Source organism: Chiloscyllium punctatum, chromosome 14 (genome assembly GCF_047496795.1).
Source record: "Chiloscyllium punctatum isolate Juve2018m chromosome 14, sChiPun1.3, whole genome shotgun sequence".
In the NCBI taxonomy this organism is placed as follows: Eukaryota; Metazoa; Chordata; class Chondrichthyes; order Orectolobiformes; family Hemiscylliidae; genus Chiloscyllium; species Chiloscyllium punctatum.
The window spans coordinates 62,604,083-62,619,846 of record NC_092752.1 but is presented as its reverse complement, the minus strand read 5'-3'; the positions used below and the strand labels follow the sequence as shown (position 1 = coordinate 62,619,846).

General features: G+C 52.8%; 1 long non-coding RNA gene across 1 annotated transcript in view; it reads right to left on the bottom strand.

The window, feature by feature from the left end:
* The window catches only part of LOC140485493 (uncharacterized), a 65,721-nt gene that overhangs the window by 39,175 nt on the left and 10,782 nt on the right, over window positions 1-15,764 (bottom strand). Inside the window, exon 2 of the long non-coding RNA XR_011962354.1 lies at window positions 1,737-1,873. This is a non-coding gene — a long non-coding RNA (uncharacterized lncRNA). The remainder of the gene's footprint in view (window positions 1-1,736; window positions 1,874-15,764) is intronic.

The window sequence follows — 15,764 nt, the reverse complement described above, 5'->3', positions numbered from 1 at the left end:
TGGACTGTCTCTGACACCTCCCTCCCCTTCCTGGACCTCTCCATCCCCATTAATGACAACCGATTTGACACTGACATTTTTTACAAACCTACCGCCTCCCACAGCTACCTAGATTACACATCTTCCCACCCCACCGCTTGCAAAATTCCCAACTCCTATTCCCAACTCCTCCGCCTCTGCTGTACCTGCTCCCAGGAGGGCCAGTTCCACCACAGAACACACCAGATGGCCTCCTTCTTTAGGCATCGGAATTTCCCTTCCCACGTGGTAAAAGATGCCCTCCAACGCATCTCGTCCACATCCTGCAACTCCGCCCTCAAACCCCACCCCTCCAACCGTAACAAGGACAGAACGCCCCTGGTGCTCACCTTCCACCGTACCAACCTTTGCATAAACCAAATCCTCCGCCACCTCCAAACAGACTCCAACACCAGGGACATATTTCCCTCCCCACCCCTTTCCTCTTTCCGCAAAGACCATATCCTCTGTGACTACCTGATCAGTTCCATGCCCCCCCAAAAACCCACCCTCCCTTCCTGGCACCTTCTCCTGCCACTGCAGGATTTGCAAAACCTGCGCGGACACCTCTCCCCTCACCACCATCCAAGGCCCCAAAGGAGCCTTCCACATCCAAAGTTTTACCTGCACATCCACCAATATCATTTATTATATCCGTTGCTCCCGATGCGGTCTCCTCTACATTGGGGGTGACTGGACACCTCCTAGCAGAGCGCTTTAGGGAACATCTCTGGTACACCCGCACCAATCAACACCACCGCCCTGTGACCCAACATTTCAACTCCCCCTCCCACTCTGCCAAGGACATGCACGTCCTGGGCTTCCTCCACCACCACTTCCTCACCACCCGACGCCTGGAGGAAGAACGCCTCACAATCCGCCTCGGAACCCTTCAACCCCAGGGCATCAATGTGGACTTCAGCAGTTTCCTCATTTCCCCTTCCCCCATCTCACCCTACCTCCAGCCTTCCAGCTCAGCACCGCCCTCATGACCTGTCCTAACGGCCTATTTCCCTTCCCACCTATCCATTCCACCCTCCTCTCTGACCTATCACCCCCATCCCCATCGTATTCTTTGCTACCTTCCCCCATCCTCCACTCTGACCTATCACCTTCTTCCCCAGCCCATTCATCTATTGTACTCTGTGCTACTTTCTCCCCATCCCCACCCCCCTCTCATTTATCTCCCCACACTGCAGGCACCTGCCTCTGTTCCTGATGAAGGGCTTTTGCCCGAAACATCGATTTTCCTGTTCGTCAGATGTTGCCTGACCTGCCATACCTTTCCAGCCCCACTCTAATCGAGACTCTGGTTTCCAGCATCTGCAGTTCATGTTTTTACTTTATTGAAGGAGACTACCGAGATAAGGCATGTTGTAGACACTGAACCAAGTTACAGGGATAGGGATGGTAGTCTGGAATGCAGCACATTTCCAATATGTGGAGGGACTATCGGGAAGGGAGGAGGTTACAGCAATAGGATCTGTTATAGGAATTAAAAATTATTGAAGACACTGGACCCTAAGACATGCCATAGATACAGTGTTGCAGAGTAGTGAGTTTTAATATAACAGAACTTACATTGGGATGGTGATTGAGCCTGGGGTGTGTGTGTGTGCTGTGCTCCCCCTCCAGCACTGTATCTATGTCATGTTGTGTTAACAGATGTTTGGAGCCCTCTCATTGTTCTTTGCTCTGTGCACTGTGGGTGATCTTACCTCACTACAGGATTTATTGAAGGCTCCAGATCTCCTTTCCCTTTGTCTCTCTCTGGCAGACCAACTGCATTCAATGAGGTGATGGACGATCCACCCAGCAGCTGGGAAGGCTATTGAGTCAGGACTTTCCTGAGTACCTACAGGAGACAGAGAAATAGACAGAATGGGAAATTAAACAGATGCAGTGAGGGTTACACATGGAGAATGGCACTGAGTTCCACAGAGATCTGGAAAATGGAGCGATATTAAGTAATAGTCCCAGATTGCTGGAAGATGTCAGGATCACACAATTGTGTTGGAAGAATGGGTTTAGCTTCATGATGCCCTAGTATCAGTGCTCAGGGATGAGCACCCAGTCAGCAGGTGAACTAATGGCCGAGTGGTATTATTGCGAGAGAATGTATCCAAAACCTCAGCTAATGTTCAGGGGAGGCAGGATTGAATCCCGCCATCTGAAAAGGAGACATTTGAAATCAATAATTTAAAAAATTATAATTAATAATCCACAAATAAGTATGAAACCATTACTGATGTACAACAAATCCAAACACTTGTCCTTTAGAGAAGGACATCTGCCCATCCTCACGTGGTCTGCATGACATCCCCACAGCAAAGGGTTTGCCTCTCAATTACCCTCTGAAATGGCTGACCAAGCTACTCAGTTCAAGGGCTTCTGGGACTGGGCAAGAAAGGCTGGTCAGCCAGAGACTGACACATCCCATTCCTGATTTTAAAAAAAAAACCAAGAGGATGGTCCCCCTGGAACTGTGCTGGGACCAGTGTCCTGGCCAATCATGTCGGTAGGTTTATGGACAGGGCATTAAACTGACAGAGAGGATGCAGGTGAAAGGAGCTTTCCAATTCCAAAGGGAAAAGGTAAAGCAATGGAACAGCATGGGAATGTGGCTGAAGACAAGCAGAAAGGAACAGGATGGGACAGAGTTTGACTAAAATTGTACATCAGCAAATAGATTTGTGACAGAAAATTGTGGAAGAGATTATATTTATTTTTTTTAAACGGACATCGTTGCTGCAATAAGGTCGATGGATTTGTGACACAGAGATAAATGATATTTAGACACCAGGGAGACATGGATACAGGGTGAACAAAAATATTCAGTGTTCGTAATCTCGTGAAAACTCAGGCAAAATGGGCAATGCTAACAATAATGGATAACAAAGGCATTACAGAGAAAGCATTTGGCTTCAGATCATGAAGTAGAGTCAGACTGAATGTACATTCTGGCTACTCGTTGCCAAGGACACAAACAGCATAACAGTTTTAGCCACCGAACAGCATTTCATTGCTCATCACTGCATTACCCAGGAATTAATTGGAATTTTTTAACAAAGGCATTGTGATAATTTTGGAAAACGTCAATATTTGTATAATCTGGGACAACACACGGACAACATTGATACTGGAAGAGGAGTTCGGTTAATTTTTTTTCAGTGTTTCTTTGAAAAACACATTGTGCAACTGTTAAGTGACATAACTATCGCAGAGCGACCATGTAATGAAACTTAGTGAATGAGTAATGTCACCGGGAGAGATCCTTCGGGAAATTGTGATAAAGTGCAGTTTAAATAAATATAAAGTTTAAAAGTGAATCACAGAAAGGACAAGCTACATCTAGAAACAAAAATAGCCAATGACATGAGTTTGAGAGCAGAACTGACCAAGGTAAACAGGCTAAACAGACTGAAATATGTGCCTGTAAATGAACAGTGGAAAACATTTGAAGGGACAATGCAAAATACTCAACAAAAGGACATTCAATTGAAACAGTAAAATCCTCAGCAAGAAATTCCCACTGATCCCTCACTCAGGACAAAAGGGATCATACTAGATCATGAGGCTGAGAAGATCACCAAAAAGTACTTAAAATCCTGAAGTGAGAGAGTGTTTTATGAGTAAATGTTAATGGATTACAATGGGTCTGCTTGCAGGAGGAGGGCTGTGGGAAGGGGAGCCACGGTCAGGGTTCATTGACACAATAGGAACAGGGAGAGGTGAAGGTGCTGGAGGTGGTGAGAGTGTTACAGAGAGTGATCAGGGGGTTACAAAGCCAGGAGGGATTGCTGCAATGGAGGGGTTTGCAGAGGTACGGAGAGACATATGTATTTTTATATATTCATTCATGGGATGTGGGTGTCACTGCCTGGAACAACGTTTTTTTTCCCCTCTGCTAATTACTGAGAGGGCAGCTCAGAGTCAGCCATATTGCTGTGGGTCTGGAGTCCCATGTCGGCCAGACCAGGTTAGAATATTTGATGACCTTCCCTAAAGGCAGTTTGTGAACTAGATGAGTTCTTCCTACTGATCAACAATGTTTTAATGGTGGCCCCACCAATGTCTTTCACAGCCACAACATGACATCCCAACTCTTAATCTGAATGCTCTCCCGAACGCCTGCTTCACTAGCTTGTCAAACTGTGACACCACATTCAAAGAACTCTGTACCTGGGTCACTGGATCTCTGACTAAAAACCCTACCCAGAGCCCGAACATTAACTGTACAAGTCCCACCCTGGTTTGTTTCACCAAAATGGAACACCTCACCTTTATCTAATTAAACTCCATTTGCTTTTCTTCAGCCCACTATCCCAGCAGTACTGTTCATCCTATTGTATCATAGATATCCTTCTCCACTATCCACTTTCCCACCAATTTCAGTGACACCCAAAACAATTACTTACCAGGAAACCTTTATTTCCATCCAAACCATTTATCCAAATGACAAACAACAGTGGGCCCACTCCACCGCTGGTCACATGTCTCCAGTCAGAAAAACAACATGTCTCCCATCACCCTCTCTCTACAACCATCAAGTAAATTTTGTATCCAGTTCACTCGCTCCTCCTGAATGCCATATCCTTTTACACTGATCTGAGCTTATTACCCAGTTTACCAGACAGAACACACAACACAGAACAGTTCAGCCCAAGACCCTTCGGCCATGATTTCATGCCAACCTTTTATCCAACTGTAAGATCAAAGTAAACTACATACCCTTCATTTTACTATTATCCATGTGTCTGTCCAAGAATCTATTCAATGTCCCAGATGTGTCTAATTTTACTACTGCTATTGGCAGTCCATCCAACCACCAACCATTCTCGATTCTCTTATCCATCGTCCATTCAGCTTAAAATTATGCCCCCTTGTAATAACCATTTATGCCATAGGAGGAAAAGTCTCTGACTATTCACTCACTCTGTGCCTCTTATTATAATCTTGTTCACCTCCACAAAGTCGCCCCGCCCCCTTCTCCAATGAAAAAAGCCTTAGTTCCCTCAACCTTTCTCCATAAGAACTGCCCTCCATTACAGGCAGCATCTTGGTAAATCTCCTATGTACACTCTCTAAAACGTGCACAGCCTTCCTGTAAACAGGGACCAGAACTGAACAAAATATTCCAAGTGTGGTCTCACCAGGACGCTATAAAGATGCAGTAAAACCTCTCGGCTCTTACAGTCAATCTGAGGGGAGCCATCACAACATATGCCTTTTTAACAACCCTACCAACATGTGTGGCGACTTTGAGGGATCTATGGACACGGACCCCATGATCTCTCTGTTCCTCCGCACTGCCAGGTATTCTGCCTTTCACCCTGTATTCTGTATTCAAATTTGACCTTCCAGAATGAATCACTTCACACTTTTCCAGATTGAACCCCATCTGCCACTTCCAGCCCAGCTCTGTGTCCTGTCAATGTCCCATCGCAACCTCCAACAGCCCTCCACATTCCCCACGGCTCCACCAACCTTCAGGTGATTGGCAAACTTACTAACCCACTCTCCAACATCCACATCCAAGTCATTTACAAAAATCACAGAGAGCAGAGTCCCAGAGCCAATCGTTACAGAACCCCACTGGTCACTGAGCTCCAGGCTCAATACTGTCCATCTGCTGCCACTCTCTGTCTTCTCTCGGCCATCCAATCCTGTATCCAGACAGGCAGATTTCCCTCTATCCCAATCATCCTTCTTTTCTGAATGAACCATCAACATATTCTGCCATATCCTCAAAGAATTCAAGAAGGTTTGTGAGGTATGACCTGACCCCTCACTAACCCATACTGACTGTGGCTAATTTAACTATGGTTTTCCAAGTAGTCGTAAATCCTGTCTTTAGAGTCCTCACCAATAATCTGCACACCACTGACATTAGTCCAAATCTGTAATTCCCAGAATTCCACCTCCGTAACATGGTCCAAACTCTACAAACCTTCTCTCCTCTGTCATGTTCCCCAGAATGACACTGGAGGGTGGTGGGGGTTACAGAGATAGGGAGGGATATCAGGACAGGAGGATTTTGCAGATATTAGGAGGGTTGCAGTGCCAAAAGGAGGCTTCAGTTATTGTGAGGTTTCATGGTGATGAAGGCATTTGAGGAGGGAGGGAGGGAGGGAGGATTGTAAGGAAATGAGAGTGTTCACAGTTTAGGTGCTTTGTTAGGATTGCAAGTGGTTACTGAGTTGGGAAGGGTGTAAGCACTGGTGGATATGACATAAACATGTGGTTTTGGTTGCAGTGCAGGAAGAGGATTCAGGAAGCTGGAGAGTATGGGGTCTGAATGAGATTACACAAATGGGAAGAGTTGTCAGGAGTGCCGGTGTTTACAGAGACAGCAATGGTCTGATCTGGAGCAGAGGACCCAGATTGGGAGGGATGTGGGGACTGGAGGTGGTTTCACAGGGAGGGAGGACCATAGACCCACAGGAGGTTACAGAAATGTGGAGAGCTGTAGGGCTGACAGGGGTTCATGGAGATGGGAATGTTGGGAGGGATGGAGAAGTTTACAGGGATAAGGATGTTTGTAGGCCAGGGCTGGATCACAGACAGGGACTGTTTTAGGGAGCTGAGCAGATTACAGAGATAAAGATGTTTGTATCGACTGGAAGAACAAACAGAGATATTCAGGGTAGTCGTGACTGAAGATGTTTATAGACATAGGAAGGCTTAGGTTCTGGGGGTTATTGAAGCTGTGGAATCTGGATTTCTTTTCAGAGACTGGGATAACAATTTTGGTCAGAGACAGTTTCACAGATAAGGGAGCATAGCACAAACAGGAGGAAGTTGTAGGGGAGGGTGGGTGACGTTTAAACAGATAGTGGTGTAAGAGCTGGACAAGGTTATGGAGATGGGTAGATGGTGGAGACACAGGAGGAGCTTACATTGACATGGGGGTGATAGTGACAGGAGGGTGTTAAATAGATAGTGGGTTTTGTAGGGACTGGATTGGGAGAGGCACAGGCATGGAGTGAGTTCGACAGATCAGGAATACTGCAGAGACCTGAGAGGATTACACTGATAGGGATGGTGGTCGGGTCTCCACAGACTGTTGGTGTTTAGGGACTGGAAGAGATTTGGTAGATAGGGAGGGATGTAAGAGCTGCAGGAGTTTATGGAGAGTTGAAGAGTTGGAGCAGTTTGCAGAGGTAGGTTTCTCAGACAGGAGTAGGTTATAGATAGTGAGGGTTGTGTGGTCTGAGTAAGTCAAAAAGAGGAGAGTTTTCGCGTCTGGAAGAGGTTACACTGACAGGAACAGTTGAAGAGACTGAAGCAAAAATGCATGGAGAAGGTTACACAGATAGGGAGGTGAGTAGGGACTGAAGGTGAATACACAGACATGGAGGGTTGTATTGTTAGACGGAGCTGAGAGGGATAGGGACCGGTGTAGGGATTTACACAGATAGGGAAGGTTGTGTTTTTGGAGAAGGTTACACTGATACAGTGTTAGGGAGTGTTTAGTGGACTACAGAGGAGCTTAGAGAGAATGTATTATGGGGAGTGGAGGAGATTACAGACACAGAGATGGCTGTTGGGTTGAAAAGAGCTTCTACAGATCCTCAGTGCTGTAAGGCTGGAGGGAGATTATAACAGTGACTTAATTCCTTCACTGATATAGAGCAGGTCTCAGCACGTAACTGTCAAAGGGAAGTTGAGACAGTCCAGATGAGTTTTCAGAGATACAAGTGCTTATGGGAGTTTCAAGAGGGAACAATAATTGGGAGTGCTGTACCAAATGGTAATAGTTATAGGGAGGTTTCTAAAAGCAGGAAGAGGTGACAGATATATCGATCTTTGTAAGGACTGGAGAAGCTTACATAGGCAAGAAGTGTTTTAAAGTCTGGAGGAGGTTACAGTGTTAAGGAGAATATTGGGGATGAGGCAAGGTGTAAGAGACGGGGATGGTTGACAGGGCTGGACAATAACCTGAATAGAATCGCCATTGTGTGCAACCAGGCCATTCGGCCCAACCAGTCCATTCCAAAACTCTGAAGAGCATCCTACCCAGACCCACCCCTCTACCTATACATTAAACCCTGCATTTTTCGTGGTGAATTTACTTAAACCACACATTCATGAATACCACAGTCAATTTATGATGGCCGATTCACTGATGGTGCAAATTGTGGACACACACACACAAAACACAGCAAGGGAGCGACACGCATACACACACATTGAGGGAGATACCCACAGACACACAGAGAGGGAGTGACACACACGCAAATCGAGGGAGGGACACACACAGCGAGGAAACAACACACACACACGAAGCGAAGGTGGGACACGCACACACGAAGCGAAGGTGGGACACGCACACACACGAAGCGAAGGTGGGAGACGCACACACGAAGCGAAGGTGGGAGACGCACACACGAAGCGAAGGTGGGAGACGCACACACGAAGCGAGGGAGGGACACGCACACACGAAGCGAGGGAGGGACACGCACACACGAAGCGAGGGAGGGACACGCACACACGAAGCGAGGGAGGGACACGCACACACGAAGCGAGGGAGGGACACGCACACACGAAGCGAGGGAGGGACACGCACACACGAAGCGAGGGAGGGACACGCACACACTGCGAGGGAGGGACACGCACACACACTGCGAGGGAGGGACACGCACACACACTGCGAGGGAGGGACACGCACACACACTGCGAGGGAGGGACACGCACACACACTGCGAGGGAGGGACACGCGCACACACTGCGAGGGAGGGACACGCGCACACACTGCGAGGGAGGGACACGCGCACACACTGCGAGGGAGGGACACGCGCACACACTGCGAGGGAGGGACACGCGCACACACTGCGAGGGAGGGACACGCGCACACACTGCGAGGGAGGGACACGCGCACACACTGCGAGGGAGGGACACGCGCACACGAGGCGAGGGAGGGACACGCGCACACGAGGCGAGGGAGGGACACGTGCACACGAGGCGAGGGAGGGACACGCGCACACACTGCGAGGGAGGGACACGCGCACACACTGCGAGGGAGGGACACGCGCACACGAAGCGAGGGAGGGACACGCGCACACGAAGCGAGGGAGGGACACGCACACACGAAGCCAGGGAGGGACACGCACACACGAAGCGAGGGAGGGACACGCACACACGAAGCGAGGGAGGGACACGCACACACACTGCGAGGGGGGGACACGCACACACACTGCGAGGGGGGGACACGCACACACACTGCGAGGGGGGGACACGCACACACACTGCGAGGGGGGGACACGCACACACACTGCGAGGGGGGGACACGCACACACACTGCGAGGGGGGGACACGCACACACACTGCGAGGGGGGGACACGCACACACACTGCGAGGGGGGGACACGCACACACACTGCGAGGGGGGGACACGCACACACACTGCGAGGGGGGGACACGCACACACACTGCGAGGGGGGGACACGCACACACACTGCGAGGGGGGGACACGCACACACACTGCGAGGGGGGGACACGCACACACACTGCGAGGGGGGGACACGCACACACACTGCGAGGGGGGGACACGCACACACACTGCGAGGGGGGGACACGCACACACACTGCGAGGGGGGGACACGCACACACACTGCGAGGGGGGGACACGCACACACACTGCGAGGGGGGGACACGCACACACACTGCGAGGGGGGGACACGCACACACACTGCGAGGGGGGGACACGCACACACACTGCGAGGGGGGGACACGCACACACACTGCGAGGGGGGGACACGCACACACACTGCGAGGGGGGGACACGCACACACACTGCGAGGGGGGGACACGCACACACACTGCGAGGGGGGGACACGCACACACGAAGCGAGGGAGGGACACACACACACACACACAGCAAGGGGGAATGTGCACACACACTGCGAGGGGGGGACACGCACACACACTGCGAGGGGGGGACACGCACACACACTGCGAGGGGGGGACACGCACACACACTGCGAGGGGGGGACACGCACACACACTGCGAGGGGGGGACACGCACACACACTGCGAGGGGGGGACACGCACACACACTGCGAGGGAGGGACACGCACACACACTGCGAGGGAGGGACACGCACACACACTGCGAGGGAGGGACACGCACACACACTGCGAGGGAGGGACACGCACACACACTGCGAGGGAGGGACACGCACACACACTGCGAGGGAGGGACACGCGCACACACTGCGAGGGAGGGACACGCACACACACTGCGAGGGAGGGACACGCACACACACTGCGAGGGAGGGACACGCACACACACTGCGAGGGAGGGACACGCACACACACTGCGAGGGAGGGACACGCACACACACTGCGAGGGAGGGACACGCACACACACTGCGAGGGAGGGACACGCACACACACTGCGAGGGAGGGACACGCACACACACTGCGAGGGAGGGACACGCACACACACTGCGAGGGAGGGACACGCACACACACTGCGAGGGAGGGACACGCACACACACTGCGAGGGAGGGACACGCACACACACTGCGAGGGAGGGACACGCACACACACTGCGAGGGAGGGACACGCACACACACTGCGAGGGAGGGACACGCACACACACTGCGAGGGAGGGACACGCACACACACTGCGAGGGAGGGACACACACACACACTGCGAGGGAGGGACACACACACACACTGCGAGGGAGGGACACACACACACACTGCGAGGGAGGGACACACACACACACTGCGAGGGAGGGACACACACACACTGCGAGGGAGGGACACACACACACTGCGAGGGAGGGACACACACACACTGCGAGGGAGGGACACACACACACACTGCGAGAGAGGGACACACAGCGAAGGAGGGACACACACACACACTGCGAAGGAGGGACACACACACACTGCGAGGGAGGGACACACACACACTGCGAGGGAGGGACACACACACACTGCGAGGGAGGGACACACACACACTGCGAGGGAGGGACACACACACACTGCGAGGGAGGGACACACACACACTGCGAGGGAGGGACACACACACACTGCGAGGGAGGGACACACACACACTGCGAGGGAGGGACACACACACACACTGCGAGGGAGGGACACACAGCGAAGGAGGGACACACACACAGCGAGGGAGGGACGGACACACACAGCGAGGGAGGGACAGACACACACAGCGAGGGAGGGACAGACACACACAGCGAGGGAGGGACACAGACACACACAGCGAGGGAGGGACACAGACACACACAGCGAGGGAGGGACACAGACACACACAGTGAAGGGGGGGGATATGCATCCGCAAACACACACAGACACAGCGAGGGAAGGACACGCACACACAGTGAGGGGAGGACATGCACACACACAGCGAGGCAGGGACACGCGCATACAGCGATGGAGGGACACACACAGCGAGGGAGGGACAAGAACACACACAGCAAGGGGGACTCGCACACACACAGTGAGGAAGGGACACTCACACACAGTGAGGGAGGGACACGCACAGACACGCAGCGAAGTGACACACACAGCAAGGGAGGGATACACACACACAGCGAGGGAGGGATACACACACACAACGAGGAAGAGACACACACACACAGAGGGGAGGGACATACACACACACAGTGAGGGAGGGACACACACAGCGAGGGAGGGATACACGCATTACACACAGTGAGGGGATTACCCCCAGACACACAGCGAGTGAGGCACACAGACACACATGCACAGCGAGGGAGGGACACATACACACACACACACACACAGAGGGAGGGACGCGCACACACACACACACACACACACACACACATAGAGCGAGGGAGGGAAGGACATGCGTGGGAGGGGCACGCAAACACAGCAAGGGAAGGACGTGCACACACACAGCGAGGGAGGGACACCTTCATACACAGCAAGGGAGGGACACACACACAGGGAAGAAGGGACGTTTACAGAAATTGAGAGGGGATATGCACACATAGCGAGAGAGGACACGCACAGACATGGCGAGGGAGGGACACGCACACATAACGAGGGGGGACATGCACTCACACAGCGAGGGGAGAAGCGCACACACAGTGAGGGGATATACACAAAGAACAATGGAGGGACACACACAGACACAGTCACAGACACAGACACACAAACACACACACACATATACAAATAGCAAGGGAGTGACACGCACACAGAGCAAGAGAGACACACACAAAGCGAGGGTGGGACACGCACACATACACACAGTTAAGGGGATACCAACAGACACACAGCAAGGGAGGGACACGCACACACACAGCGATTGAGGCACACAGACACACATACACAGCGAGGGAGGGACACATACAGACACGCAGCGATTGAGAGAGAGAGACACACACACAGAGGGAGGGACACGCGCGCACGCGCGCACACACACACCGCAAGGGGGGATATGCACTCACACACCGAGGAGAGATGCGCACACGCAGTGAGGGGCATATACACAAAGAGCAATGGACGGACACACACAGACAGCATGGGAGTGACACGCGCACACACATCCAGGGAGGGACATGCACACAGAGCGAGGGAGGGACACACACACACACGGCGAGGGAGGGATACACACATACACAGCAAGTGAAGGACACGCGTGCATGTGCACGCACACGCATACACACACACGTACACAGACACACAGCGAGGAGGGACACACACGGCGAGGGGGAGAAAATGTGCACAGAAAGTGAGAGGGGCACGCACACACAGTGAGAGGGGACACAGACTGACACGGCGAGGGAGGGACACATGCACACACCGCAAGGGGGGACATGCACTCACACTGCAAGGGGGATATACACAAAGAGCAACGGAGGGACACACACACAGCGAGGGAGTCACACACACACACACACACACACACACACACACACACACACACACACACACACACACACACACACACACACACACAGCGAGCAAGGGACACACACACAGCGAGGGAGTGAAACATACACACACACACAGAGTGAGAGAGTGCCACACACACACACACACACAGTGAGAGAGTGCCACACACACACACACAGTGAGAGAGTGCCACACACACACACACACACACACAGTGAGAGAGTGACACACACACACACACACACACAGTGAGGGAGAGAAGGACATGCACACACACACAGCAAGGGAGGGACATGCACACACGCAGCGATAGAGGGTCATACACAAACACACACAGCGAGGGATGGACACACACACACAGAACACAAAGCGAAGGAGGGACACGCACACACATCACACAGCAAGGGAGTGACACACAGGCACAGTGAGGAATTGACATGCATGCATGCATACACACACAGCGAGGGAGGGACACTCACATACACTGCAAGAGGGACACACACTCACAGCAAGAGGGGGACACGTGCATGCGCAAGCACACATACACAGACACACACAGAGAGAGTGGGACATGCACACACAGCGAGGGAGGGACGGACACACACACCCACCCACCCACGGAGGGAAGGTAATGCACACACACAAGGGAGGACACCCACACACAGCGAAGGAAGGACGCACACACACACAGCGAGGGAGGACATGCACACACACAGCGAGGGAGGGATATACACAAACACACAGAGCGAGAGAGGGACACGCACATAAACAGCAAGGGAGGGACATGCACACACACAGGGAAGGAGGGACAAGCAGACACACGGCGAGGGGGAGGGCATGTGCACAGTAATTGAGAGGGGGCACGCAACACAGCGAGAGGGGACACGCACAGACATGGCGAGGGAGGGACACACGCACACACAGAAGGGGGGACAGGCACTCACACAGTGAGGGGCAATGCAGACACACAATGGCGGGATATGTACAAAGAGCAAGGGAAGGACACACACGCACACAAGGGACGGACACACACTCAGAGCGAGGGAGTGACACGCTCACACACAGCAAGAGGCGTACACAAACACGCACAAAGCAAGGGAGGGACCCCCCCCCCCCCACACACACACACAGTGATGGAGGGACACGCACATACACGGCGAGGGGGAGGAAATGTGCACAGAAAGTGAGAGGGGGCACGCACACACAGTGAGAGGGGGCACGCACTGACACGGTGAGGGAGGGACACACGCACACACAACAAGGTGTGGACATGCACTCACACAGCGAGAGGATATACACAAAGAGCAAGGGAGGGGGAGACACACACACACATACACACACACACACAGCGAGGGAGGGACACACACACACAAGCAAGAGGGACACACACACACACACACACAAAGCGAGGGAGGGACACACACGCGCACACACACAAAGGAGGGACAAGCAGACACATGGCGAGGGGGAGGGCTTGTGCACAAAAATTCAGTGGGGTGCACGCAAGCACAGCGAGAGAGGACACGCACAGGCACACAGTGAGGGAGGGACACGCACATACAGCAAGGGGGGACATGCACTCACAGCAAGAGGGGAGATGCGCACACACAGTGAGGGGGATATACATAAAGAGCAATCAAGGGACACACACACACAAGGGATGGACACACACAGACAGCAAGGGAATGACACGTGCACACACATCCAGGGAGGACATGCACACACAGCGAGGGAGGGACACACACATACACAGCAAGTGAAGGACATGCGTGCGCTCGTGCACACACACACAGCAAGGGATGGACATGCACACACTGAGAGTGAGGGACACGCGCACACAGTGAGAGAGGGACATGCACACACATGCACAGCGAGCGAGGGAGACACAAACAGTGAGGGAGTGAAACGTACACACACACACACACAGGGAAGGAGGGACAAGCACACACACGGCGAGGGGGACGAAATGTGCACAGAAAGTGAGGGGGCACGCACACGCAGTGAGAGAGGGACACACACTGACACGGTGAGGGAGGGACACATGCACACACAGCAAGGGGGGACATCCACTCACACAGCGAGGGGGATATACACAAAGAGCAAGGGAGGGACGTGCACACATACACACAGTTAACGTGATACACGCAGACACACAGCGAGGGCGACACACATACACAGCCAACGAGGGACACACAAACGAGAGAGCGAAACGTACACACACACACAATGAGAGAGTCACACACACACACACACACACACACAAACAGAGGGAGGGAGGGAAGGACTTGCACACACACAGAACGAGGGAGGGACGTACACACACACACACGTACACACACAGCGAGGGAGGGACATGCACACACACAGAGCAAGTGAGGGACACACACACAGCAAGGGAAGGACATGCACACACACAGCGATGGAGGGTCATACACAAACACACGCAGCGAGGGATGGACACGCACACACAGAGAGTGAGGGACACACACACACACACACAGTGAGGGTGGGACACACACAGCGAACGAGGGACACACACACAGCGAGGGAGTGAAACGTACACACACACACATACACAGTGAGGGAGGGACACACACACACGTACACACACACAGCGAGAGAAGGACACACACACACAGCGAGCGAGGGACAAACAACGATGGAGTGAAATGTACACATACACAGTGAGTCACTCACACACACACACACAAAGTGAGGAACACACACACAGAGCAAGGGAAAGACATGCACGCACACACACAGCGATGGAGGGAGACACACACACACACGCGTGCGTGCACACACACAGGGAAGGAGGGACAAGCAGACACACGGCGAGGGGGAGGAA